Here is a 26,727-nt window from a genome sequence, read left to right on the forward strand (position 1 = left end):
GACCATCAAGAGCCATAAAACCAACCCTAGTAATAGAAACCTATTCGAATCAATTAAACAAGGAATTGGGTATTTACTAATACACATACTCATCCTCCTCACCGCATAGCAATCACAAAAAAAAATTTTCATAGATACAGTACTTCAACACATTTTTTTTTATGAACACCGGCCACCATTGACAGAGTTATAATATGTTCAATAACACTATATATCATATAAGGAAAACATTATAACCGACGTGATTAGCAGTCAACAAAAATTTAAAAGAATGTCTTCGTACTACTCACCCGTATTGCGTTGCATTCTGACTATCAGCTAGCTAACAGAAAAACTCTTACTTTTTCTTCTTTTAGTATAACCTTTTTTTTTCTATGTATAAAAACTCTCGTGTTTTTCCTCCAAAAAACTCTACGTGAGAATCTCCTTTTCAGTTTTAAAAACCCCCCACCGAAAAACAAGGATGAAAGGTTTATCTTTTAACCTACGGGGTTTCCTATCCTTAACAAAAGTTTATCCTATTTTGTTTTACTTAATATTATTATTATTATAGGAAAAAAGAAAAAGACGGGATGTTATATAATCAGTATCATGAAAGGAAAGGAAGTAAAAAAATTATCGTGATATGGCTTGCTACATTGAGGAGGCAAGAAGTTGGGAACCTGAAATTTTCATAAACGTGTCCTCAAGAAAATAAGAAAAAAGAGAAAACTATGTACTTGAAACTTGAAAGCAAGGCCCAATATTTCGATATCGGGGGACCCCAAAAACCAATATATATTGGTGGATATATATCATTTTGTTGACCGGTCAAAATATTGTTTTGTGTGTTGATATATCAAAAAATATTGGAAATATCGCCTATATATACCGATATAGTAATAAAAATCGATCAAAGATTGGTCAAAATCAACGATCTATATAGGATATATCAAATATGTCGGTCGATATATATTGATATATTGGATAATCAAATATATATCAGATCCAAAATATATCAATATATCTATCCGATATATCGTAATATATCCATAGAGGGTACCTCAAATATATATATATATATATATATATATATATATATATACTAGAATTTAACCCGTGGCTACGCCACCCGAGTCATTATGAAATGAACACACGTAAATTTAGTATTTTACAATCTACACTAACTTTTACAACAGAGTTACCAATGTTTTATGACATTTAAATTGAACTTGTTCGTGTCATTATGATACCTTCGAGTCCTTAACTAATCCGTGGTGTAACTCGAGTCACTATGAGTAACTTTAGTGATATAAAGGTAAAATTCATAAGAGTTTTCAATTATTATTATTATTATTTTGACATTTAGACAAAATATGGAAAAATAGAGTTAGCATTTTGATTAAAACACGAGCACAATAGCACCACATCTGAAATATTTATTTTTCCATATACAATATAAACATTGTACCTTCGACACATACAACATCTTCTATGGTTCATAATATCTATTATAACAAAAATATAGTTATTGTCTCAATATATGACCCAAAAATTGGGTTATCATCGTTGACAGAATTGGCAAGATGTGTGCACTGGGTCTTCTTCCATAAAATCTGTCACTCAAGTGCCTATAACAAAAAGAACTATTTATTAGAAATCAATTATACAACACTCAAAACCTCCAAACTATATAAAAAGGAACCCTTTTCTTAATTATTTCAACAATTGGTTTATTGATGGTTTTTGGTATATATAGACCAAACTTCTTTCCAGCAGAAATCTAGTAACAAGGTGTAATGCAGATAAACTAAACCAGTATAAATTGTCCAAGTAGAAAGCTATGACAACACAAATATCGGAACCACAGAGTACCAAATAGAGAAAGACTTCAGTACTTTATAATTTCATAAAACCGGGAGGCAGAGCCAACCAATACACACAACCTTTCTTTCATCTCAAGCTAAGCACCAATGAACTCTTAAAGCTCTTACTCTTACTACTCTATCTACTCTCTACCACCACGATACACTTGGTAACAATCTACATCTATCTCAGGAGCCAATCATTTACTTCAAGTTAGTATATTTCACTAGCCTCAATGGGCAAGAAAGGAAGTGACACGATAATAAACATGACATGTTTATAAATAGTCGTAAAGACGGTAACACTTCATAAAGTAGAATACATAATACAAATCAATATCTCGAATTGACAATTGGTCCAGACCATAGTCATCGTTGAAGTTAATGTTTTTACACCTGAAGTATGGCACTACAATTACACATTAATAATTACACAATTACACAATAAGTGTGTTTTTAAAATTCTAATATCTGAGTCTCTTTCTCTCATGCCCCCATGATTCTAATAAAACAAAATGGAGAGTGAAAGGATCTTTAATTAGGATTGAAATATTCCTACTTGGTATACCATTCATTCGTAATAGTGTGACTTTTGATTTTTTTTATGCTCCCCTAGATTGAAGCTTCCTAACCATTTTAATACTACCCTCTTGGCATTGCAGTTTCACAATAATAAGTGCAAATAGAAAAAATAAATAAACAGATTAATCTTTCTAGATAAGAAATCTAAAAATGATCACAATGACCATACTCATATACACTAATTAAATGGTTCTAAATAGGGATATCATTATATAGTTATCATTACTGTTAATCAAAGCAAACAATAAATCAACTCAAATCGCAGAAAAATAGGCCAACCTTAGATAATCACCTTATTTATAGATAATAAATTTGATCACTTATGTGTTTTAGAAATAGAACAGTCGTGTATCACTCAAGTGGATCTTTTGGAAAAAATCAACTAATAATTGTATTAACTCATGCTATGAGATTTGCACTGGAAATACTTCCATTGGTTCCTTGTAGATTTGTATCTGGAGTGGTGGAGAAAACAATGTGTCACAAAAATTATAATCATTAAAAAGAACGAAGAACAGAGAGGGTACCAGTTATTTCCAGTACTTGAAGAAGGTTAGTGAATAAGAGTTGAAGTCAGAGTATTTGTTTGGGAGTATTTTTGTTTTGTTTTTGTGTGAAGAAAAGAGTTGTTTTTACGGTGCGAAGAGAAGGAAAAGGCAGGGGTGAAGAAAAGCTTTTCTTTGTTTCGGTGGTTTAGTTTTGTTTCAGTGGTTTCGTTTTTTGGGTGTCTTTGGTAAGAATTTTATTGTAAGTAGGATTCTTAGACTAATGTGGTGTAGTTTGTTTACCGTCAGATCATCTCAAAATTGCTTTCTCTCTAACCTCTTGATATAACAACATAAAAAGACCAAACTGCTTTATTAAATAGATGATTTTGTTGGCAAGTTTTAGGATTCTTTAGTTTAAAGTAAGTAGGACTCTTAAAAGAAACTGATTTATCACTGTAGGATCATCTCAAGACTCTTAAAAGAAATTGATTTATCACCGTAGGATCATCTCAAAATTGCTTTCTCCTGGACCACTTTATATAACAGCATAAAAAACCAAGTTGCTTTATTATATAGATATATTATCCTGATATCTAGTCGATATTTTTCGGCCCTGCCTTGAAAGCGTAAATAACACTATTGAACTTTGGATGACACATTCCAATGAATTTTCAACAATTGTAAATGTCTATTTTATCTTAGGAGATTAACAGGACATTACATCAAGTGTTTATGACTTAGCTCTAATTTAGATGAAGAAAGGGATGGTTTTGGTTGATAGAAATGGTTGCTCTTCATGAGTAATTAAGAAGATACATATGTATCCAGCATTATGTAAGTGAGACTGGAATCAAGCCAACGTAGTTTTGGAGTGAACTTTTATAGGTGTTGTGAACAAGCAGTTGGTAGGACAAGTGTAGTGGTATGGACATGTGTGCTGCTAGGATGTCCTCACTAGTTGCATGTGCGTGGTGACTCCAAGTACTAGACTGTTTGAGCTGACACAGGGACAGAGTAGGATTAATGGTGTAATAATGGTAAGAGTGTAATGATAGTGATGATCTGAGTATTACAACGGGTAAAAGCTTAATGCTAATGATAGCAATGATGAGAGTGGTAGGTGGATGATCTCGTCACGAGACGAATTCGAGTGACGAGTCACTACTGTTGATTTGATGTCGAGTGAATCATTGATACTTTGACAAATGTGTGAGTCATTAAGCATGACGAGTGTTCGTATGTTTGGAGTCGAGTTGGTGGAGTCATTGTATATGGACTGCGTGCGCATCACGTGTTTGCTTGATAGGATGTCCCTTAATTACAAGAATCAAATTTGGAGTTGGCACTATGATGCTATAGAATGGGTTAACTAATATTACCCCCACCCCCCCCCCTACTAGGGGGAGACCCTAATTTCCCATCTAATATTGTGTGGGTGTAGGTAGGGGGGGGGGGAGAGAAATCCTAATTGGCTCATCTAGTAGGGGAGTAATACTCGTTAACCCTAAATGAATTTTCATCTTCATGGTTCAACACTTTGACCCCGAGATAGACTTCTTGCTGGATCCACCATACACAGATTATATTACAACTCACTGGAATCGAGTCTTGGAAGTATGGTGTTGCTATTGATGTGTGGGAAATGGAGCTATGGCATGTCAAATTGTTTCTTCTTCAGCTAGTGAGATTGAAATTGAAATCGACTGACTTCACAAAATATGTGGCATAATGGGTTACGGGTAGTTCATTTGGATGTGTGTGTTAGAAAAATGGATTTGCACAAATCAATTGAGTTATGAATGAGTAATATGTCTCCCAAGTTATTCCACATTGAGATGAAATGAGTTTCTCTTGAAACAGTACGTAAAGTGAGAAAAACATTTTCGAAAGGGTGCACTGGTTCAAAATAGTGCATTATGTCGAAAAGGTGCGACCTTTCGAAATGTGCACTGGTTTGAAATAGTGTATCATGCCAAAAAGGTGTGACGTTTCGAAATAGGCACTGGTTTGAAACAGTGCTTTATGCCGAAATGGTGTGTCTTTTCAAAACATGTGACTTTTCTAAGAGTTGCTTACTTTTTCCCAAGAGTCACTGTGTTGTTTCGAAGAGGTACTACTCACCTATAAATAGTGGATGAATTTGGAGATAAACATACTAGATTACACAAAGTTATGATCTTTCTCTTATTCCTCTGTTCTTAGTCAAATACTATGTTGTGTTCGTTGATTCTATAGAATTGAAGTGCTAGCTTTCTGTAGAAGGAAATCCATTATATCTTGGGAGACAGTTTCCCATCAACCTTCAAGCACCGTGAGGGGGAAAATCTGTCTTAAGGACATAGTGAATATTCACTAGGCTCGGATTTAATTATTGGTAAATTAAGTTCATTCGTTGAACTAAAAGGTTTGTTTGTTTGTTGAAATTAAAGGTTTGTTCATGATATATTTGTTATATCAAATTGATTTCTTGTTTACTTAACAATAAGTATATTTTTGGAATAAGTTTCCTACAAACTTAAGACAGATCATCTTTTTTGGATGGAATTTTGGTTATTATACTTATTGTTAATGCACTAACAATCTTTATTGGTGTGAGACAATATGAAAGTGTCTACAGGTAAATACTAGTACAATTCAGTAACACGCAGAAAGTCAAGTATGTTTTCGGGACCTTGTTCATATATTTAATATGAACAGTACACATACACTACATGAAAACACCATTGATTACACCATGGATGACATGTGCAATAATAGAAAGTACATTTAATGATGATGTATAAGTGTCATTGATTATGACTTCGACAACAGTCACGTTCACTAGCATGCATTGTTTCAGTAACATGCATTAGTAAATGTTAAGGCAAATGTTTTTTATTTGGAAATATGAAAGCCACATGTTAGTAAATAAGGTACGGTTCAAGACTCGAAGTCTTCTTGTCTCTGTGTAAAACTGGAACCAATAACTAATAGAAACAAAGAAAGTATGTTGCCGCATTTTTTTTTTTTAAAAAGTGGTTATATTTTATTAGTGCATGTCGTATATGGTGGTTACATCTCCTACCCTCAGTTCACTAATATGTTTATATTGAAAAGGCGTGACCCTTCAAAAAGGTGTGCACGTTTGAAAGGACACAAAAATAAATAAGCGGTACCACACCTATTGGCAAGAGACAGTTAAAACTTTTACAAGACAATTGTTGGTGCCAGAGATGTGCGGTTGAAAGCATGGTCTTTCTCTCTTACTGAGAATGGTAAATTGGTTCCATCTCATGGTTTGGTAACCAGTAAAGGAAATCATAAACAACAAGGTACTTTTCATACCTTCCAAGTCTGAACCTTCTAAAAAGGACATCTCATACACTGTTTGTCTCTTACTGAAAAGGTACTTTCAACTAACGCCCACTCATTATACCAGAGGTGTTCCATTATTTCTCTCTCAAACAGAAGCAAGTTCACATATTAGTTTGTTAGTGTATATTCTTTACTGAATATAATTTGTCTCTGTTTTCTTTTTTGGTTTTAAAGAATAACAAAGTGTCTTTCTATTTCAGAATAGAAATGACTACACCACCAGGTTCTCCTATTCATATTGTTCCTATTTCATTTGCTAGACCTACTAGTTTGTTGAATGGTATGAATATTTTTGTCCCCATGACGACCTTATGTTCGTAGAGGTGGAACTCAACAACTACGGGTGTCTATGATAAACGTAAAATGATAGTTTTACTTACGAATAAGCGATTAAACTCAATGCAAGTAAAACTAAAGCTATTTACGATGCTAATTATCAAAGTTTTCTACTCTCTTATCAATGCAATACGTTTAGAGTAGAAAATTCGTTTCACTCCTAGTTCTTTAGTATTCAATGTTTCTTAAGGTTATTAGTCTATCCAAAGTCAATGAGAGTATGATGGAATTTATACTACGTGCAAATTATGCTAACAAGATATAATAATTCAACTACAAAATGCTAAATTGACACTATGATAAGGAATTAGGAGGGATTTATTCCATCTTAACTCGACTTAATTAACTAGCAAAATTCGTCGTAATCCGAATTGCAATGCTTTTGCATAGCAATTGGGTCACTACAAGAGATGGGTCTTTTTGCTACGAAATTTTTTGCTACGCTTTAAAAATGTAGCAAATTATAGCATTTGCTACACTTAGTAGCGTAACTAATCTAACTTTGTAGAATCAAATGTTTGGTGCTATTGGCAACGGGTTGAGGGGTGGCAAATGATATTTTGCATTTTCATAAAAGAAAATTATATTTTTTAATTTCATTGATACAACATCTGCTACACTTTTAAGCGTAGCAAGTGATTTATTGTTTCTACCTCGCTTTCAAGCGTTGTTAATACTCCAAATATTTGGAAGTTTTTTTTTAAGGGACTATCTCTACCCATGCTTTAGTTATGTGTTGCCGATGTTATCTGCCAAATTGGTAAAAAATAGCTGCCACTCTTTAAACTGTTGCGGATGCTATTTACAATCAACATCTATTTGTCGTGCCCCGCTTTGGTTATTTAGCGCTGAAAATTTCAGTATTGGCGCTCAAAATTTCACTCCCAAAATTTCAAAAAATTAAAGAAGCAAAGAAAAACAAAGAAAAAGAATACAGAAACCCACGTTTCACTCTTTCGCTCTAACTCCTCACTCTTCGTTCTCGACCACCGCATCGATATATCTCCACCACTGGACCTGCACTCACCTCCACCACTACATCCAAGTATCCACCATGGCACCACCAGGTACTGAAATCCATAAGTCTCTCATATTTTTTTTTTTCCAGAATTCCAACTTTTCACTCTTTTATATTTTTTGGGTTTTGGATTTTTCTTATTTTTCATATGATTGAGCTTTCAGGTTATTCAAACGACTAAAGCTTGAAGCTTTCGACTCAGGTAATTTTCAAAATCTTTCAAGGTGGTTCATTTATCCCATCGTTGCGTTTGTTTTTATTATTATTGAAATTTCTGATGAGATTGTTAAACCTTTTAGGTAGAATAATGAACAGCTGGGTTGTTTGATATGATGATAATTTTCAGGATGTGAGTTGATTGAATTTTTGGTTTAATGTGTTCAATGTTAGTGTTTTTATTGGTATTGTTTACTTAGAATGAACAGTTGGCTTCATTTGGGTATATCTGGTTTAGCACTGGTGATAATGAAGAAGTTGTGCAAAGGGAAGAAAAAAAAAATGAACATTTGGTTAGGTTTTGGTTTAATTTTTTTTAATTAGCTAGAGGAAGAAAAAATCAGGTTAAGTTGGGTATGTGTATTGTGTTTAAGTTTGGGTACCAGGTTTTGGCACTGGTATCCCCCTTTGAAAAAAATCGATAGAGTATTATTATTATTTTCTGTCTTTAGTGATTTTTGGTAGGCAAACAAAATTCTAAATTGCTGTGAGAATGTGCTCCTATTACCTTTTTGTCTTGAAAATTCCAGACATTTAAGCTTGTCCTCAATATCAATAAACTGTATTTTTTCCCCCTAATTTTCTCTCATTGATTGGTAAAATGTGTCTTGCATTTAATAGGATCACTGCATTGAAACCATTAGAGTTTGGAGCAAGTTTTGTAGAATAGTAAATAAACCCTTTTCTTGTTCCAACTGTGAAAGGAAAGTATAGCTCTAAAATGATTCAAAATGTTCTAAAAAATGGTAAGTACCAATATGTTCGATTGTATACCATTTGAACTGGAAAATATCTATGACTTGTATGGTGGTTTCCGACCTCTTTTCTTTTTGTTGATTTGGTATGGCTTTTAAGGACACTTCTTTTTTGCATTCTTGTATTCATCATAACTTAGCAAGGCTGATTTTGTGCATTGGATCACGCTAAAAACAACCTCACCTATTGTATATCATGTTTGATACTGTTTTTATTTTCATTTCAATCTCTTTGTTTTATGCCATGAATTAATTTTGGAACCTTGTGTTAATTTGTTTGTATTTCAACTTGGAATATGATGTTACCACTCATTTTACTGTTTTGAAGAAAATAATGTGTTAGATTTAATTGTTGTCCATGTGATGCAAACTTACATAGAAATGCCTTATTTTTTGGTTGTTTTTTTTTTCCTTGGATGCCATAGTGTCTAGTTGTCAAGTCATGTTTTAGATATGGAGGTAAGATCCACATTACAATCTTTGCCTATCATACGTGTGTGGATATTGACTTAGAAAACTATAACATTAACTGACTTGGTATTCCTATAGCATATACTACAATGGCTCCTAATTTTTTTTTATTAAGTATGCATGTCGACTTAGCTTATCACACTTACTAATTTGGTGTTCTTATAGCATTTGTTGATGTGGCCATTTAATTTATAATATATACATGTGTGCTGTGATAGTTTATTTGAACATATGTTTTTTTTTAAGTCATGGGACCAGGTGGATGATCCTTGAGAGCTACAAGTGGGCAACCTCAATTGGTGCCAAACTCAGCTGCACAATCAACCAATGTGTCTAGTGTTGGCAAGATAATTGTTGTTTGTATTACAAACTATAAAATGAGATCATCATGCTTAGGAGGAGAGCAAGGCAACTGAGAGACAGGCGCATGAGTCGGAGCAATGTGTTGAGGAGCTCACCTCTCGCTTACATGATGCTAACTTTAGGGTTGAAGAGCTGGAAATCTTCTTCTGAAGCAAAACTAGAATTTCTCATGTCGCAGTTCGCCGATGTTCGTGTGGTATGAATATTCCTTTTGTATATTTTATGGCTTTAGGTTTCTCATTTGAAGTGTTAGTTATTCCATTGTAGTATTTCTCGTGAGTAAAAGTGGTGTCGTACGAGGGTTAATATACAATTAATGTGTCATACACCTTCAATTTTCCTATGCCTTTGTGTGGGGTCAAAACAGAACACTAGTTTGCATGGATGTTTAGTTAAAACAAGACACACCATTGTATTGTATTTTATAGGACATGTTTTATTTAGTTGGGTGAACTGAAATAGTAGACCGCTTGAGTATGATATTTATTTATTTTATGATATTTCATTTTTATTTATTTCTATGAGCATGGTATATCTAGGAAAATTACAAAATGAGGCTGCCTAAGAAGCTTAAGGTGTCTCGTGTCAGAAATTATTGTCTTGTACGTATAGTCCTTGTAGGTTGAACTTGAAGCTTAAGTTCTCTTTAATTTGTTGGTAGCACATCATATGTCAAAAATAACAATGAATGGACATATAAATGTTACTTGCAAGTGACATATGTAGCAGGACCAACTTCTTTGATGACGATCATATATATTTTGCTCAAATTATTCTAGGTGTTTATATATTTTGCATTCAGCTATCATACATACTGATGTTTTATTTTAATTAAAAAAATCGTGTATGTAATTTGTCAATGACTAGTTTACTTGGTTACCTTGTATATGGGTGCATTTATGGCTATTTTATATCAAGTTATATTCGAGTCTCACCACCTTCTTTCATATTGCAGAATTTAAGTGGGCTAATGTGTTAAGTTGTTAACGATGTGATCAAGCTAGGATTTTGGTTCCCTTCAATGAATGAATGCAACAAGTTGGTCGAAATTTTTGGGAGCGAGTCCAATAGCTAGGCTTTAACATTTTGGATAATTTAACTTTGGATAATTAAGTGTATAACTTCTTTTTGCTGAACTTATAAAAATATTTTGTTGGATTAGAGTTTGTTTGATGGTTTAGTGTTTTGTTTCATATAAATGTTTAGAAATTCAAAAACAGGAAAAGCATGGAGCAAAAGAAAAAGTGGGTTAGATCAATTTTAAAACAAGGTAAAAGTGTACAAATTTCTGCTACACTATAAAGCATGGCTAATGAAAAATGAATAATTAGCAATTTTCTCTTTTTGCCATGTTTTCTAGCATTGTTAATGTTTGCTCCAAATATCTTTACAAACCACCTTCTGCAACGCCCAATGTATTGCCAAAGCTAGATTAAATATGAAACTAAACTAATTTTCTACTATGCCTTCAAGCGTTGCTAATGTGATACTTTTTGCAACGCTTTGAAAAATGTGGCTATTGTTCTCTTTCTACTACGCTTATACTGTTGCTAATGCTTTTTTATAAATAATTATATATTTTAGAAATGAGAACTCAAAAAATATTATTTGCTACGCTTTTTTGCCTTTGGCAACGCTTTCTTGTGTTGTAAAAAAGTTTGAGTATTGGCAACGCTTGAAGCGAGGCCCATTATCTTTTGTTTCGCCACAAGCTACAACGTCTTGGCAACACCAAAAAAAGCGTAGCAAAAGCTCTTTTGCTACGGTTAGGCTATTTTTTGCTACGCTTAGAAGCGTTGCTAAAAGCCTTGTCTCTTGTAGTGGGTGTTTCTAATCCCTAATTGTTTATGGTAATCTCTATCAACTAACAACTAGCATGTGAAGCAATCAAACTCATTCTCATTGTGAACTAATTACTTTCTAGATTGGAATGAAAAATTATGACTATTCTACGCTAACAACAATCAAGCTTTCATCAAGGCTTCCTCAAACCCCTCTAATGGAGGTTTAGCCTAGAGTCATTAAACTATCATTCCCAATTGAATTTAAACAAGACATGATATAAAGATTCTAAATTTTCTTATTTGAATTCAAATGGAAATCTAATCATGCAAGAATTAATTGAAACTAGTAATGACAAATAACTAAATCTATGAATTGAAACTAAATAATTAATAGAAAATGAAACTAGATTATGAAAAACTAACTAACTTTATTGATCTAATGAAGAAATAACAATTTATTCAATAACTAAATTAAAACAAGATAGTAAAAACTAATTAATTAATGGAGTTTAAATCTAGATCTAAAACTATATGCTAATGGCTACCTACAAATTAGAATGCTTAAGAGTTAAGTCTTGTGTGTTGAAATGGAGGAGACCAGATCCACATTTTCGTGCATGGGCTGAGGAGCCATGATTTGGGCAAGACAATCGAGCCCAAAACCCAATTTCTTCAGTCCACAGAGGCCTTCTCAGCTAAATTTGACTTTAACAGATTTTTTTGTCCACTTTTGTTCCTCTGATTGGGTCAAGGTTTGGACCATTAGAAATCTCTTTCTGAGCCGGTCGTTTTGACATAAGGTAGGCCTAATTCCGAGGTCTGAGTCCAAAAATACGGTTTTCGGAAGTTCTGCTGACTTTTGTGCGCTATTTCTGCCCGCGTTGATTTTGACTTTTCAGCTTTGATCGGGCTTTTTAAAGGCTTTTTATACTTGAATCTTGGCCTTTAATCACAGAACTCCTTAGAAACCAACTCTTACTCCTTTATCTCGCAAAAGTGACACATTTATGCACATAATTGACTCCAATGCATGAAATACATAAAAACACGTAATCAACATTAACTCTTATTTATTACTTGCATAATTGGTCTAAAAGTATTATTGTTAAGGGATTAAAACTACAGTTTTGGGCTCTTATCAAACCACCCCCAAACAGCATTTTGCTTGTCCTCAAGCAAATATGAGAAATTAGCATAAGTAACCAAAAATAGAGTTCTAACTACTCTCGTTTCGCTGAGTGCGATTGTATTGACCATATGCAACAAGGCCTTAAACCACTAGGAAGTCCCTATTGGACGAGTTATAGCCTCGTGAGAGTTTTCCAGTGAAGGTACTCACAAACTTCATCTATACTACAACAACTAAGAAATAAAACTATTGTTTCCTTATTTATGCCTCAATTATCTATACATCTCACTTAACAATGAATACAGAATAATCGAGTCGAAACCTAAGCTAATATATGCATAATAATCAATCATTTACGAATAAACATATATACAATGAGTAATACTATGAAATGCATTAGCAGGTCCGTTTATGAAAACTCGGAATAACGTCCTTAAGTAGGTTCTCACATAAATGTCAAGACAAAAACACTCGATTTTTTTTTGCCAAGTTTCGCTTACTCCGATTAAGCAAAGGCACACTTTACCTTACAATCTCAATGACACACAAGGAAGCCGGGTTCGATCAAACACATCTGCCACTTACTATCACACTAACCTATTCCTAATTGAGCTAGAGGTCTTTATTAGGTGTTGCGGGGATTAGGAGATGGTTTAATGATAGGAATTTAATCGGAATAAATAAATAGACTAATAAAACCCTACTTTAATAATAATAAAACTCGCAAGCGCACAAGGTCTATTGTAATAAGGGCGCAAGAACGAGGTCGATCCCACATGGATTGTTGTTTAGGGACAATTGAATACTAAAATATTACCTAACCTAATTCGAACAATATTTGTTGATTTGAATTGATTACTACTAAAACTATTTTACTTAACTACGGTCTAAAACGGAGATATACTAAATAATTGGGTTTCTGTTACGTGGAGAGAATACTAGGACTATGACTCCATCTTAAACCATTGTTTGTATTTGTATGATTGGATTCTCTATTTCAGTTTTTATGTGAGCGGCATTGGCAATGAGTATTGACTGCCGTCTCGATGATATGAACGTGGTAACTCTTAATCGATAAGTGTCTCCTAACAGTTCAACACTAAGGTCAAGGTCACATAAATATTCGTCTTCTTACAGCACGAATAGTACACAATCTGGACTTAAATAGTAAAAACGTGTTTAACTAATAACAAAAGTGACCAAACAATATCGCATGCATCACATACCATATGAAAGACTAAACCTTTTGCTAATTAATCATGAACAGTGAAGATTTTATATAAAAATAAAGTATACTGAAAATCAGAGAACCAATAATCCCAAACACAAATAACCAATTCCATACTTCGTCTGTCCTAGTCTAGAGTTAGCTACACATGGTATTTCGAACAACCAGAATAGAAGAAAATAAAGTCATCAGTAAAACCGATATCCTGATGTGCTTGTCTGGTTTCGTCCTCGTCTGTTCTCGATCTCGATCTTAGAGCGACTCCAATTTTCGGTGTTCTCGTTCTTCCGGTCTCTCTGAATCCTCCCACTCCTTTTTCCTCATTATTTATCCCTTTTTTTTTCAATCATGAAAGTGGTAGAATAGAATTAGAAGTTTCCCTTTCGGTCTCGAGATTTTCGGGATTCACCAAATTGGAAAGAGACGTGCTGGGGGTTTGTTTTGGTTTTGATTTATTAATGGAAATACTGGAATTGGAAATGCTTATATGATCTGGTGGTTTAGTCTGTATGGAAAGAATGATTGATGGGTTATGATGGTGTGGGGTTTGATTGGTTTGGTTGATTGGTTCGATTTGGTCGCGGGAATATGAGAGAAACTTTGCTCCTGTTCGTGAGAAAGAAAGGGTGGATACTGATAAGGTGCTTTAAGATGGACGGTGAATGGTATGACCATTAGTTAGTTATGTGGGTTTTGCTATTAGTTGGGCTTTGGTGTTTGGCCTTTGGTCACTTGGGTGCACTAAGCTCATGGGTCATTTACCTTTTATTCCTTTGTTGCTTAGTTGGGCCCAAGATAACAAGGTTCAAACCAATAACCCAAACCATAGCCGATCCATATCAAACAAAGACAATGTATTCGCCAATACTTGCACCTGTTGAACTGAAAAATCTAAGGCAACCAAATCCTGAACTCCCGTACTGACCATTCCGATTCCTGCCAATATCGGCACTATTAATCAAGTCCGCTTCAATTCCTACAAAATCACCGAAAACACACTAATTAAGTCAAACGAATAAATTAAACAGACTAACCGATATAAAATTGGGTGTAAATAATGTAACATTTACGTGCTTATCAATTGCCCCCAAATTTACATTTTGCTAGCCCTCGAGCAAAACTAAATCTAAACTAATGATAAACATAAAAATGATAGTTTACCTACGAAATGAACGATAAAACTCAAAACGTAAGTAAACTAAAACTTATTACGTGCCTAGGTTTATCAAGTTTTCTACTCTAAATTCTATCGAAATAGAGTGGAGTAACAAATTCGTTCCACTCCTAGTTCTTTAACATGGAATGTTTTCTAGTCTAATTAATTGGTCTTAAGTCTAATGAGAGATTTACGAGGGGAATTCTATACTACGAGGTGAATTCAATTAACAAGTTACGAATAACGAAATGATAGAATGCTAAGGGGGTTGAATCTAGATAAAGAATTAAAGGGAATTGAATCCACCTTTAACTTCGACTTAATCCTACTAACAAAGACTCGTCAGATCCAAATTGAATGCTTAGCATATCAAAATAGTAATTCTAATCCCTAATTATACATGGCATTTCTACCAATTCATAACTAGCATGTGAGTGATTAAACCCATTTTAATGGTGAATTAATCGTTTCTAGAGTGGAATAATTATCACGACGATTTCTAAGTTTAACAAGGATCAAGCGTCATCAAGGCTTCTTCAACCCCTCTAATGGAGGTTTAGCCTTGATTCATACTACTATCATTTCCCATTGATTTAAAACTAGACATCATATAAAAATTCTATCTTTATGCAACTTATCTACAATAATTGAAATCTTATATAATAACTAGGAAATGAATAACAAGTAATAAAGGAATTTAGATCTAAACAATGGTAAATGACAAAAGCGAAATTGACAACTACTAAAAGAAGGGCTTTTTGTGTCACTTATTTTTTTTGTCTTGTGTCACTTACTAGAAAAAAGTGACACACAGAGTTTTGATGTGTCACTTTTTTATAGAACGAGGGCTGATGTGTTACTTCTAGGAAAAGTGACACAAGTAATTTTATTTTTTGTGTCCCATTATTTGAAAGTGACACTAGTGGTTTGCCTTGATGTGTCACATCTGGGTGTAAAAATATCGAAAACAAACGAAAACAAAAATTAACAAATTATCGAAATAAATAAGCGACAATGAAAGTAATGAAAGTAATTTAATACTGAATATGAATAATTACTTCGTATGCCATGAAACTCAAAGTCTTGATTTTGGGTGCGCGGCTATATTTTTAACTTCCCTCCCAAAAACAACTAAACCTAAAAACAACTAAACCTAAAAGGAAAAGGAATAGAAAGGGAATAGAAATAGAAACTGAAGGTCGTTTAAATCCCTTCATACTCATCACTTAGGTTAAAAAAGAAAAATACCAGAAGAAAAGAAACGAGAAAAAGAAAACTCGTCTCAGAATCACAAGATTCTTCCTCCCAACTTCTCACCGGGCGCTTTGCACCACGCGCTACGCTCCTCACCCATCTCTCGTCTGGTGTCATTCTCCTGGTTAAACTTTCCAGCTCTCTCTCTCTCTCTCAAAGCAAGAAAAAAAAAGGTAATATTTTTTTTTTTTTTTCGTTTTTATTTAATTGTCTATGTTTTGGATGCTATTGAAAATTAATCTGATCAAAGTTTTGTTTTTGAGTCTATTATAGCACTCTGTATTTGTTGTTGTTGAATCTTTGAGTCTATACAGGAAACAAAACGTAAATTTTGATAAAAAACGAAATTGTAAACTTTGATTAATAAATTTGAGATTGAATGAAAGGGAATTGGTCAAGAAACTGATTTAAGCACCATTATAAGTTTATAACCATAGCTTGCATTCAATCTGAACACTAGATAATATTGTTGTCACGTTCTGCTATACAGTGTAATTTAGAGTATCTAGATTTTATAATTAAATTTTAATTTCCGACACGTCGGGGACACGCCAGAATAGTAATTTCCGATACGCGGGGGATAGCCCCTCCTCACATGTAATTGGCGGCTCGTTGTTCGACGCCAGGTCGTTTCCTATGGACCGCCCATCGGCGTCTGGCTCGATATATAGGTTTGATATGTTTACCAATGACTGGGTGTGTTTATCACCTATGTTATTGGCTCAGGGGAGTTTTGCGTGTGCGGCGGTCAATGGGGGGATTATTGTGGTCAGCGGGGTCTAGACATGCTATGTTTGGGGCAAATTGGAAGTAGGATGAGTTCAGTGGAGAGATATGATGTGGAGAAAAATGAGTGGGTGGAGATGGATGGGTTACCGAGGTTTCGAAATGGTGTGTTGGGTTTTAGTTGGGAATGGTGAGGAGATGGAGTTTTGGGTTATGGGTTGGTATGGTGAGTCGAGGACAGGTTTTGGGGTTTTTCCAAAGGATGAGTATTATAGAGATGGTGTGGTTTTGGAGTTGAAGAGTGGTGGGAAGTGGAGAGATTGAGAATATGTGGGGAAGAAGGAGAGGGAGGAGATTGGGTAATGTAGTTGTTCTTGATGGGGAAGACGGTGAGGAGCCCGGGATTTTTATGCTTGATGGTGCCGATATTTTCAGGTAACTCCTTGAAAATTGTGCTTGTTAAATGTCACAGTGATCTAATAACTGTGTCGTTTGAAATCCCCTCTGCTGTCATTTGTTTAGTTATTTGGTTTTCCTATGAATGCTAGTTACATTATGGATTGATTTATTTGATGGAAGTAATTATACTTTGCTAAATGTCAAAGTTTATTGGATAATTGTTTTGTTTTTAGAGATTAATTAGATGTCGTGATTGCTTTGAGATTTCTATCTTTGGTTATGTTTATGATGCATATATGTCTATACCAAAGTTGTCAAACTCGATGAACTTTTTGAAAAATTATTTTGTTTATCAATCTCATATGTTTTACAGTCCAATTTATGCTAGTTAAGTCAAGGACTAATCCATTTGACTTTAAGCACAGAACAGAAAATTCTAAGTTGTTTATATAGCAAATTGCTCCATTGTATCTTTTTGGTCTGCGAGAAAAAGTTGCACACCTTTTGTCACCTTTGTTGAACAGCTTAGTCATCTTATGGGCCATCTATTCTTACATTTGACTTATGGATGTCTCTATACGGTTTTAGCTATAAAACTCAAACACATATCATTCGTTTCTTTTCAGTTTACAATTATATTGTATTATTTTAGGAAGGAATCTTATAGTTCTCACTTCATAGTTGGTTGACATAGTTTATAGTTATATAGTTATAATGACATACTCTATCTTATAAACTTGGTAAAACAGAATTTCATAGATATTGGTTAAAACCGGCTTCTTGCATTCCCCAATGTTCAAAGGAGTTCAAGCTTTGAAACCCGAGAGTTTCATAAGTCCTAATACACCATGAGGTCCTTGAAGCCGAAGGGACTCAATGCATGATACTTAGGTTTATACTTAGTATATCGTGATCCACCCTCAATTCATCGATCTTTAAAGATTTGGTGATCCTTGAGTCGAGTTCATATAATAGTTATAAGACGCCATTATCTATTTGCCTTTGCTTAATGGTGATTTTGTTTGTATCTTGTATCGATCTTTAAAGATGTCGATCTTTATTGAGTCCGCTTTATTATAACAATTTTATGATGCCAAATCATCTATATATCGTTGCTTAGTGGTGACTTTGTTTGGACTGTGTGCTTTTGAATTAATGTGTGGTAGCTAATGTCTTGATAAGATAAAGTTTAAGGAAATAGTAATCAATTTATCCATCTGGTTTAGTTTTATAATGTCACATGATAGGTTTTTTCCCTGGATGGACGGGCTTGCACCTCTGCCTCTGTGAGGCATACGCCTCGCTTCGTTTTATAGTAAACCGTCGCTAAATAGAACTTTTAGATAATGGCTTTGATGAGCATATGCATGTTAGGTATTAAATTTTTTTAAAATTATGGACCTTTTCCTTTTGTTATTGGGTTTATATATATATATATATATATATATATATATATTATTCAAACGTGTCCAAGACGAATCCGTTTCCTATATTTTTGAAAAATGCCGTGTCAAGCAGATATCGTAATGCTCGCGGTCGGTATCCGTGCTTCTTAGCTTCTATTTGGTTATTGAGAGTAGCCTAAATTGGTTAGTTAGATTTCCACTGTAATTTGATTTTGCATAATACAATTATCATATCATCTTAGACTTACTTAATGTTTTTCCTACTAATGTGTCATGTGTTGATATCATCTTGCCATGATACTTTATTTTTGAATGTGTGGTCTTTGTACTTGATTTTTTTTGACTCTGTTTTCTTTAAGAGATCGGTTTGTTGCATTTTGCTACGATATGGATAAGTCTTGGATGTCCAAGGACCGTTAACAAGCGAATATATTCAAGGAGTTGAAAGGTTAATTAGTGTTGGAAAGGAAGAAGGAAGTTTCATATGTTGTCCATGTAGAGATTGTTCAAATATCAACGAAGTTAACTAAAGACCCGAGGTCGAAAATCATCTTTTCGAACGTGGTATTAGCCAAGGTTACACTATTTGGCGGTTTCATGGCTTAAAGCTCTCTATTTTCCGAGACCCGACTAGTTTTACAGAACAAGACACTTTTGGACATTATGATGAGGTTGAGACTTCTGAAGATGTTGGACATTATGATGAGACTAAGACTCCTGAAGATGTTGGATATTATGATGAGATTGAGACTCCTGAAGATGTTGAACGCATGAGAGAAATGGCGAAGGCTGCAGAGGACCATTATACGACTGATCCCGAGAAATTTAAAGAATTGTTTGAAGATGCCGAAACGCCTTTGTACGAGGGTTGCTCAAAATTCACAAAGCTATCAATAGTTATCATTTTATTTAATCCGAAAAGCAAATAGTGGGTGGTCCGACACAAGTTTTTGAAGTTATTGAAGCTTGGGCGGGACGGATGCTTCCTCAACCAAATCTCTTGCGAAATCCTTGAATGGAGTCAAGAAGACATTATCTGTTTATGGGATGAAGTACGAGAAAATACATGCATGTCCAAATGATTGTATACTCTATAGGGGTGATAAATACAAAGATGAAACTATGTGCCCTATTTGTGGAGTCTCAAGATATACAGAGAACAAGAGAGCGACCAACAAATCGGTGGAGTACCGAAAAAAAGTTTTGTGGTATTTTCCACCAATTCCAAGATTCAAGAAGATGTTTCAATCTGCCCAAACATCAAAGTCAATGACATGGCATGCCGATGAAAGGGTGGTTGATGGTAAGATCGCCACCCAAATAGACTCTCCAACATGGAAGTTGGCTGACGAAAAATATCCAGAATTTGCAGCAGAATCCAGAAATCTTCGCCTAGCACTTTCAGCCGATGGAGTCAATCCACACCGCACTCTTAGTACTAAGTATAGTTTATGGCCTGTTATGCTTTGGTCACATACAACCTCCCACCGTGGCTATGCATAAAAAGAAAGTATATGATGCTTACGATGTTGATATCAGTCCAAATCAACCTCGAAACAATATCGACGTCTACTTGGCACCCTTGGTTGACGACTTACATGTTTTGTGGGAGATAGGGGTGGATGCTTATGATGTGTACCATCATGAATCATTTATACTTAAAGCTATTTTGTTATGGACAATCAATAATCTTCCTGGCATTATAGCAATCTTTTCGGGGTGCCTTTGTGAAAGGTTATTTTGCTTGTCCTATTTATGCGGCGAGGGCACGCCCCTCAACCAGGCTTAAGCACTCTGGGAAGAACGTATACACAGCCAATAGAAGATTTCTTCCGCTATCATCCATCCATCGAAGACAAAAAAGCCTTCAATGGTAAAACAGAGCTGCGGGAGGCACATGAACCCTTAACTGGTTTGAAAGTACTAGAAGAAGTTGAAGGGATCAAAGTCATATGGGGAACAAAGGGAACCATTATGGGTGCTACCAATTGTTTTAAGAAGAAATCAGTTTTTTAGCTTCCATATCGAGAGATATCTAGAACTCCGACATAATGTGGATTTTATGCACACGAGAGAAAAATGTATGTGACAGCATTGTTGGGACCCTACTTAACATTCCACGTAAAAATAAAGACACCATTAAGTCTCGTCATGACCTCCAAGAAATGGGTCTAAGGACAGAATTGGCTCCAACAATTGGGGAAAAGCGATCGTTCTTGCCTCCGGCTTGTCACACACTATCTAGAGATGAGAAAAAAGACTATGCAAAACTTTGCATGAGTTAAAAGTCCCAAGTGGATACTCTTGAATTTTAGGCCTCTTGTCTCGATGCAAGATCTAAAACTGCAAAATATGAAGTCGCACGATTTGTCATGTTTTGATGCAAAGAACTTCTTCCGGTTGCAATAAGAACAATTTTGCCAAAGAATGTGAGATGTGCAATTATTAGGCTATGTTCTTTTTTAAGACTATTTGCTTTCGAAAGTAATAGATAAGGAAAAATTGCCTCAAATTCAGGAAGACATTGTGCTCCTCGGTATGTTTTTTTTGGAAAAGTATTTTCCACCATCATTTTTCGACGTTATGATTCATCTAACGATGCACCTTGTCGAGAAAGTTGATCTTTGTGGTCCCTGTATTCTACCGATGGATGTATGCATTTGAGAGGTACAATGAATTATATATTACCCTTCAATATTTCTTAATGCTTTTCTTTATAAACATTACTATTGTTCAATCTCTTAGGTACATGACCGTGTTAAAGGGGCTTTATCTTAATCGCAATCGACGAAAGCTTGTATTCTTTGAGAATTACATTGCAGAGGAAGCAATTGAATTTTGTAGCGAATTCTTACCTGACTTAGATGCAATTGGGATTCCTCTCCGTAAAGATAACACTACCATAGATTTGATATCATCTGGAAATCTTCTCCGAGGAAGTACCCATAGTCAAGTAGATAGAAAAACATTGGACCAGGCACATCTCTATGTGTTGCAAAACACAAGAGATGTTCAGCCTTACATCGAGTAAGGTTTCTTTAGTTGTTCACTTTAAAAGTCTATTTTAGTTCCTTGGTTTCGGATTCCGATAGCTAACTAGTTTATTTTGTGGCCTAACATGATAGAGAACATATGAACTATCTGAAGGAACAACAACCTCGTAAATAAAAAAAACCCACATGGTTGCATGCTGAACACAATCGCTCATTTAGTGATTGGCTTAGAGACAAGGTATATTATAAATTGGTCTTTTTTTTTTTTTTGTTATTTTTGTATGTTAATTTAACTTAGATTAGGACTAAAATGTTTACACAACAATGCAAGGTTTTTGCTTTCGAGAGGGGAATCGACAACAAGGTGTCAAACACCTTGAAGTGGGTATCGAAGGGGCCTTTGGCACATGTTTACAAATATTCTACCTATGTCACTAATGGTTATCGTTTTGCCACGAAAATGGCAAGGCGCTTTACGAGTAAATCAAAATAGTGGCGTGAGTTTGACAAAGAACAACACCACGGGTTTCAAAGCGCCAAAGGATCAAAACCCAATTTTTGAAACATGTCTTTCTACGGTTGTTATTGCTGAAATATGGTTGCTTGATTATACAAATTTCAAGATTCTAATGTTCAAGTGTGACTGGGTTGATAGCAAGAATGCAATTAGGAAGGATGACATGGGTTTCACTTTAGTGGATCTTGGTAGAGTTGGCTATAAATCTGATTCCTTCATCCTAGCTTCTCAGGCCGAGCAAGTTTTCTATGTACCTGATCAACTTGACCCAACGTGGTCAGTTGTTGTAGAATCTCCTCAAAGATGCTTTCACGAATACGACAACGATAACGATGATGAGCTCGTTGATGCTCATGTAGGAGATGACAATTTTGTTGAATTGCCAAATGTTGACTCATTGGATGTTAATGACGAATCTCAGTCAGTTTACGTCCGTGAAGATTGCGAGGGCACTTGGGTTGAGCATAAAGAAACTTCTTGATTTATTAGTTTTCATTGTTTTTTGTGGTGGAATCGATATTTGGTTTGTTAATAAGAGATTGTGACCAACTTTTGTCATTTATGTATTGTCCTTACGATTATTTTGGTTCTGTTCAAATTATGATATGAAGTTTTTGCCATAGACATGCTTATTGCTACTGATCATGTCATCTTCTAATGATTTTCCTATTCTATAGTTTTTTTTGTAAGGTTTAGTTAGATATGGATCCAAAAACAAGTGCCAAATCATCTCAGAAAAAAAGGAAGCATCCAATCGAGGAAGGTGACAATATTACAAGTGTTAGGGGTCAAGCTAAAAAGCTTTCACTCACTAAGCATTTTAAAGGTAAGCTTGTGGTGGAGTTTAATGCGAAAAGGAAAGATCAAAGGTGCATTTATTCGGCGAGTTCAGTAATTGGGTTGGCACACTAGTTAAAAATATGGTTCCACTAGTTGAAAATACCCAAACCGGACGAAAAGTTGACAAGCAAATAAAAGATGATGTATGGGATTCAAGTCTTTGGTAAGCGGTTGTTTTGCCTATTATACTGATTTTGAATTATTATTGTTGTCTTTATAGAAGTGTAGACTCATCTCTGCCTTGGTTATTTGTAGGAAAAATTTGAGGCGATCCTAAGTTTAAGAAAAAAAGGATTTGCAAAAGAATGTGGTAAGATATGGCGGAAATTTAAGAATTATTGCACAAAATATTTTTTGTCATACCTTACATAGATGACCCGATCTAATGAATCCACCAAAAATCTATCCAATGTTAAGAAGCAAGATTGGGAGAAATTTGTAAAAATAAGGTTATCGGAAGAGTTCCAGGTATATATCTGTCATTTCCTTTGAATTTTCATTTCTAATAAATTTATAATTTTGTTAAGGTGTGATAAACTAATATACTATTTACATTTGGGCTGTTAGGAACTAAGCAAGATTCAATTGGAAAGAAGAAACTTGAACAAGTATAACCATCGACTAAGCAAATTAGGTTATGATGGCCTTGTCGATAAGATGGTAAGTAGATATTATATTTAAGTTTGTTAGATAAAACCAACGTAGGTAATCTAATATTACTTGGTTGGTTTGGTTATTTGTAATTGATAATAGATAGAAGCTGGGATACCTATTGATGAAGATGATAGATCTCTTTTGTGGCGTTTAGCTCGACAAGACAAAAGTGGTGAATATGTTGATGATGCCACAAAGGAGGTAGTTCAAAAGATTGTAAGTATCAAGCTCATCATTGTATGTGTGTTTGCGAAGCATATTTGATATTGTGTAGGATACCTAGCTTGATATATTGATGTATTTTTGTAATCTTGATCTAGATGATGTGGTTCCCTATCTAGCTTGATCTAGCTTCGATTTATGATTTTTTTTTTACTGAACTAGCAAGCATAACGATGAACGCTCCGACCTGAGATTGAATGTAGTCTAGTAGTAGGCACTTTTAGGCACCTTTCCATCAGGGTTCGGTTCCAAACCCCTTTTGAGAGATAGCTTTCAAAGCTTCTACGGGCATGGCTTTTCACAACCTTTGCTTGCTACCTTTGACTTCGCCGCTTATCCTTCCAAGGCTTCCTTTCTTGAAAGCTTCCTCTCCTTTTAAGTGGAGTGATCTTTCGCTTCCTCGACGCATACCCGAAAATAAAGATCAGGGTATCCCCTATTGAGTAAGCCAAAGCAAGCAACTGTCCCTAATCAATACAATAAGGTCGATCCTGTGGGAAATAGCCCAAAGCCACTATCTGCCTGACTGCCTCGCTCGCTCCGGCCCTCGGCTACCATAAATTGTCGATGAGCTCTGATCTGGCCTTGTATTTTGCTCCATGAATGGATATAACTTAGAGCTGTAATAGTACTCTGTTTCTGTTAGTACTCTGATAGTACCGCTGTAATAGTACTCTGTAACTTAGAGCTGTAATAGTACTCTGTTTCTGGTAGGGTCATTTTTTTTTTGACGAAGTAAAAAGCCGCAGTTCCATTATTCTCACAAATAGTAGTTGAGTATCTGAGTATCATAGTTTCAGAGTACTATCATCTTTAGACCTCCATCCCTAGTCCTTAATTCCATGAAATGATGGCAAGACAGCAAGAAGAGGGTCTCCGTGTGCCCTTCGTGGACGATATCTGTAAATCCAGTTAAATTAGGGGATTAAGGGGCTCCGTACTCATTAACCCATCCCTTTAATATATTCTTTCAGATCTTACTTCTTATAGGCTGGGACGCTGGGTTTTACATAATATCCCTATTGAAGGGGATTGTGTGGAATGTGCTGTCCTATCTTGTTTATGGAGATTGGTCATGGGGATTTGGGCTAAAGAGCTCCTGGGCATAGAGACTCCGTTACTTGTTTAGCCTTTTGGTTTCGGGAAGCTCCTCGCCTCGGAGGGTTTGATGGACTTATTCAAGTGTGGGACATCACTTCGTAGTCTCAAGTGTACACTTGAAGGTCCAAGAGGGGTATTGAGTGGGTTAGGTGGCATCCAAGAGGATATGTGGTCTTAGCTGGTTCGGAAGGATTCCACAAATGGATGTGGAATGGTGATAAGAATGTCTTTTTGAATATGTTTTCTGGTCATAGTAAAGACTGTCACTTGTGGTGATTTTACCCCGATGGTAAAATGGTTTGTCTTGGTTCGAGGATGCATCATTGAGGATCCGGAATCGAAAATGGAGAGTGTGTGCATGTTGTTAGAGATCATCCATATCATACGGAGGGACTGACATGTTGAATTGATAATAGATTGTCATCCGTGATAAGTTCAGATCTTATAATAATTAGCACCATTTTCCATATCGCAGTTTTTAGTTGTAAACGAAATTGAAATATTTATAGTGGCGGTTGGCTTGTTTTACTTCGCTTTGAAACTTGTACTAAAGTTTTGTTTATAAGCTTAAAATTGAGAGGAATTACTGTACACAGAGACCTTTGACGCACAAAGACACGTTGATTATTAGATAAAATTTACGCCAGTTACATTATAATACCTGCTATAGGTAATCATATGGTACTAATCGAGTTATGAAGATATGGTTCCCGAAAAGATCCGAATTCTGTCTACTCTAGCATTGGTTGCCCTTTGCCAAGATAGATCACGCCAAGCAGCAGTGTTGACTGCTATCACATCCGGTGGGCACCGTGGCATTCTACCAAGTTTCATGCAGAAGACTATCGATTCCATCACCGGTGATTACTTAAAATGTTACATTGTTTTTCTTTGAGGCTCTCCTGTCGCTAGTCATTGTTTTGGTTTCATCCTCTTACGTTTGCTTTCGGTATTGCGTGAAAGCGGGGATTAATACCTACTCTTCTTCCTCTTCTTAAAGACCTGGAACCCTGATAAGAACCCAAAACTGTAGTTTTAACCCCTTAACCATCATACTTTTAGACCAATTATGTGAGTAATAATTAAGAGTTAGTACTGATTACGTGTTTTTATGCATTTCAGGTTTCAAAGTCCATTATGTGCAGAAATGTGCCACTTTAGCGAGATAAAGGAGCAAAGGTCGGTTGCTAAGGAGTTCTGTGATTAAAGGCTAAGATTCAAGAAGACAAAGCCTTTCTAAAGCCTGGTCAAAAGCTGAAAAGTCGACGCGGGCAGAAATAGCACACAAAGTTAGTAGAATTTCCAAAGGCCGTATCTTTGGACTCAGACCTCGGAATTGGGCCTACCTTATGTCAAAACGACCGGCTCGGAAAGAGCTTTCCAATGATCTAAGCCTTGACCCAATAAGAGGAGTAGAAGTGGACGAAAATTCTGTTGAAGTCAACTGCAGCTGAAGAGGCCTTTTTGGACTGAAAGAATTGGGTTTTGGGCTTGATTCTCTGGCCCAAAACATGGCTCCAAGCCCATGCACGATTTTTGGATCTGAAAGTATAAAAACAAGAGCTTGACTCTTTGTTAATGGTAGCTAGTTAGACCTAAAACAATAGATAATTATAGATCTAGTTTTTATTTAATTAAATTAAGTTTAGTTTATATTCAATTCTTGTTTTAGATTAAACTCTTAGAATCATTGTTCTTAATTAGTTTGATAAATAAAATAGTTATTTGTCAATTTCGATTCTTGTCATTTACAATTGTTAGATCCAATTTCATTTATTACTTGTTATTCAATTCTTAGTTATTAATTAGAATTTAAGTATTGTTTAATTTAGATTAATAAAATTCAATTCTTTATATTATGTTTAGTTTTAATTTAATCGGAAATGATTGC

At 35.1% G+C, this 26,727-nt stretch overlaps 2 long non-coding RNA genes across 2 annotated transcripts; both read left to right on the forward strand.

Moving 5' to 3' along the window:
- The first annotated feature begins 7,537 nt into the window (after positions 1 to 7,537).
- LOC147486537 (uncharacterized) lies at positions 7,538 to 10,588 on the forward strand. Its single transcript, XR_015201701.1, has 4 exons — positions 7,538 to 7,671; positions 7,787 to 7,824; positions 9,311 to 9,623; positions 10,383 to 10,588. It is a non-coding gene; the product is annotated as an uncharacterized LOC147486537 (long non-coding RNA).
- Positions 10,589 to 23,270: 12,682 nt separating this feature from the next.
- Positions 23,271 to 23,688, forward strand: LOC147486538 (uncharacterized). Its single transcript, XR_015201364.1, has 3 exons — positions 23,271 to 23,327; positions 23,427 to 23,519; positions 23,613 to 23,688. It is a non-coding gene; the product is annotated as an uncharacterized LOC147486538 (long non-coding RNA).
- The last annotated feature ends 3,039 nt before the right edge of the window (positions 23,689 to 26,727 follow it).

The sequence above is a fragment of the Coptis chinensis genome, chromosome 7 (genome assembly GCF_015680905.1).
Source record: "Coptis chinensis isolate HL-2020 chromosome 7, ASM1568090v1, whole genome shotgun sequence".
NCBI lineage: Eukaryota > Viridiplantae > Streptophyta > Magnoliopsida > Ranunculales > Ranunculaceae > Coptis > Coptis chinensis.